This window comes from Cylas formicarius, unplaced genomic scaffold (assembly GCF_029955315.1).
Source record: "Cylas formicarius isolate icCylForm1 unplaced genomic scaffold, icCylForm1.1 PGA_scaffold_12__32_contigs__length_19106922, whole genome shotgun sequence".
NCBI lineage: Eukaryota > Metazoa > Arthropoda > Insecta > Coleoptera > Brentidae > Cylas > Cylas formicarius.
This window is the reverse complement of record NW_026844225.1, coordinates 4,397,633-4,401,497: the sequence shown is the minus strand read 5'-3', so window position 1 is coordinate 4,401,497 and position 3,865 is coordinate 4,397,633. Positions and strand designations below refer to the sequence as shown.

At 33.7% G+C, this 3,865-nt stretch overlaps 1 pseudogene; it reads right to left on the bottom strand.

Annotated features, from left to right (window-relative positions):
* Window positions 1-464: 464 nt before the first annotated feature.
* On the bottom strand, window positions 465-1,673 carry LOC132695757 (putative nuclease HARBI1; annotated as a pseudogene).
* Between the last annotated feature and the right edge of the window lie 2,192 nt (window positions 1,674-3,865).

The window sequence follows — 3,865 nt, the reverse complement described above, 5'->3', positions numbered from 1 at the left end:
TGTTTATGTAAAGAGCCAAAAACTAAAATGGGTCTCTATTAATCACCCCTTTTGTTTATGAGTTGCCCGAAATTTGTATAATCCGAATAAATCGAGCCATTGATGACGAAACAAGAGTTTTAATTATCGTAAGAACTTAAAATTTTATTTATGCTAAATATATATCTAGCAGACGCTGGCATGTGATGTATTTTTCAATGGATTGTAAGAAGAATAAAAAAATCTAAAACTAAAACCCATTTATTAAAAAAGTTCAAGAACAGCTTAAACTAGATTTAAACAAATTAATTATAACTTTGATATATATTGTATAATTAAATTTAGGGTATTAATTAAATTAAATTATTATATTATTATTAAATTATTATAACAAATAATATAGAAAATAGCTTTTTTTCTGTAGCAGTAATAATTAAATATCTAGGGAAATGTAAAAATCTAAATAAAAATCATTTAATTGTTTATCAATGCTGAAAATGATTGCGTACTACTGTGGCCCTCATTAATTGACCTAAACGATTAACGTTTCCAGATTGAAATGGTATTACAGGTACATCGTTAAGAATTTCTTCTTCTGTTTCCATTATTTCAGGATGTGCAAGTGCTACGTTATAAAGAACAGAACAGGCAACTATGATATAGCAACTGGCATAAGTTTTATTTGCGAGCCCTCTTTGTAAACAAAGAAACATTCGCTTTAAAACTCCGAACAAGCGTTCTACAACATTTCTAGTTTTTATGTGAGATTCGTTGTACCTTCGTTCTCCTTGGGTTTGTGGATTTCGAAAGGGTGTTAAAAGATATGTCAAACACGGATATCTAGCATCGTCTAGCAAATATCCAGGTAGCTGCCTTCTTTCAAATCTGCGTTTAACGAAGCTTCTGTTAAAAATGTAACTATCATGATAGCTTCCTGGATATCTCGCAACGATATCGTAAATTTCTAAGCCAGGCCCAGCAACTACCTGTACATTAATCGAAAACTTCCTTTTTCTATTCCTAAATAGTTCTGCGTTTGGCCCTCCCGGATTAACGATAGGAATATGAGTACAATCAATGCAACCCGTGACATCTGGAAAGTTTGTAATTCTTTGGAAACGCGTTTGAACTGGTTGCAAATTGTCTGGGAATTTTATATATTGCCGAATGGGACTGAGATTCTTCTAGTGAATTTCGTTATTACACGGCTTACTGTGGCCTAGTGGACTCCTCTTAGATCTCCACAATAAATCTAAAAATAATTCGTACATGTATTTATTTTATATTAATTTTGGTAAATGACTATTCATACTAATGTAAAAATACCTACTTACCTGGAAACTTCCAGTAGCATAACATCGCAAAGTTACCAGTAAACCTATTACTGTTGGAACAGGTAGCCCCCTATTGGTCGTATGTTCTTGATTTTCAACCATAGGTGATAAAACGTGTTGAATAATCGCTTTAGAGAAGCGAAATTGCTTCTTGAATTCAACGTCACTATATTTTTCCATGGGATTTTCTATGTCTCTAATATAACTAAAAGTATCAATTCTTTTATAATTCATTTCTACTAGGTAATAACACAAGTCTTTTGAAAATTTTATATTACTCACCGACGTGGTATATTTATTAATTCCAAAATTCAAAATATCTCTATTAGCATTATAAATAATATCAAGATCGCGATCCATTGCGTCCGATTAGACGCTCTGATCAAATTATTCAAAACCGGCGGTCCGACGGAGATGATCTTTCTCACATCCAACAAATCTCCGGCGCGACACCAAGAAATATCGAAATGCGCGTGCGTCAAGTCGGCTAACGACTGTGCATCGTAATCTTCGTACAGCGCACGGCAACACGTTGGCGATTCGCTGGCGATTGACTATGCATACCGGCCTAAGCTGCACATGGTCCATACAATATTTCCACAACTATCTTCATAAATAAATAAATTCAACTCCATTACTAGATAGTAATTTATTGTAAGGGTACAGGGATATATAAATAACTTACTCTGAAGAAATGTTGGTGAAAAGTGTTTTATTGTGGATTGCCAAATACTATACTCTGAGTAGTTTACCGGCACAGCGCCGATCTGAAGGCCAAGCAGGCGGTTCCTTATAAACAAACGACACCGTTACAAGATATTTATACGTAAATGGAGGACCAAATGGCAATGGCTCAGTACTAGCACACGAGAACAAAGACCATAGTGTTAAAGTAATAAATAAATAAATAAATTCAACTCCATTACTAGATATTAATTTATTGTAAGGGTACAGGGACATATAAATAACTTACTCTGAAGACATCTTGGTGAAAAGTGTTTTATTGTGGATTGCCAAATACTATACTCTAATTAGTTTATGGTAGTTATAAGGTAAGCACATGAACATTTTAGATACCACTCGAATTAGCTATAGATCCATAGCATTTGTATTTATACCCACTCTTCCAGATCCCTTTTTATAAACAAAATATAGAAACAAATTAAACTTGAAAAGTTAAAGTTACCAAATATTTAAATTGGTAATCACTTCAATTTTTGTTAATCAAATTAAGTTGCCTTTCAACCCCAAAATTGGACAACTGTCAAAAGACACTGGAAAAATGAAAACATCGATCAGCCACAGGTAAACAATGTTTCATATAGGAGCTTAGTTTAGTGCAGGTGTATTGTAAATTTCACAAATCATGACCTATTTCCATTAAAACACTTGCAGGGCTCACGCTCGCGTCCGCTCCCGTGTCTAACTTGAACCTTACAGATTGGTTGATTATATCAAGTCTCGTCTCCCACAGATCCTCATGCATTGCATCCAACCGTCTGGTTGATAGATTGGCTAACAATTTTCAATAAAATTATTTTCATTAATTATTTATTTTTCACTCAAGTAAAGCGGGCATTTTTTGCTTTCATCAGCAATGTTTTCTATCACAGAATAAACGAAATTGGTTTTCGTATTTATTTTTGTCATACAACAACCCTTTCCGGGGATCAAGGTAGGCCGCAGCTTTTGGGAGTTGTCATTATACCGTCGCCCTCCCCCTCTCCATCCCTCTCTCCATGCAATTTTTTGCTTTGTGTTTACCATTTATTATATTATCCAAAAAATTTATTAATATCTGCAAGATATTCGTAAACACTGTTATCTGATTTAAAAAAAAAATCAATTTTGCAATCAATTCATTCACTACTGGGCTAAGATTTCAAAAACATGTATTTTTGAAGTGCTGATGGATGACCGTGGGTTTCCAAGTCATACGATTATATTGGTAGTGATCATTTTATTGGAGGTAAAAAATCAGAAGAAAACTCATCAACGTCAATGACATAATTTTATATTTTCAGATTCAAGCGCGTAATGAATCGACGGATGAAAAAAAAAACTTTAACATCAAATCCTGAGTGCAAAGCTACAGAATTGATAGAAGTGGTGACTGAATTTCCCCAAGTTGTGCCTTCAAAAGTTGACCAAGAGTGTCATGAAGGCTTTTAATCAAGGTCTGATGTACAATCTCAAACATTCATTTGTAAACTTTTTGTCAAAGACGATATGTATCATGTTGAAACCCAAACAGAAATTTTGGAAGATACCAGGCCGATAAACATTTATTGTGGTAATAATAATAAAAAAAATGCAAATAAAGAATAAATAAGAATAAAGAATAAAGAAAGAGTGGCACTGTTCATAAAACGTTTGTTGATACGGAAAGTTAAACGGATAATAAACATGGATTCCATGGATTCGCATCAGTGACAAAGGATCGAGAAATCCTTGATCTGGCAAGTGTATCATTCCCTAATTTTGATTTCTTGTTGACGAAAATAAGTCCACCACGAAAGTGCATTGTATCGACAAAAGATCGACTATTGATT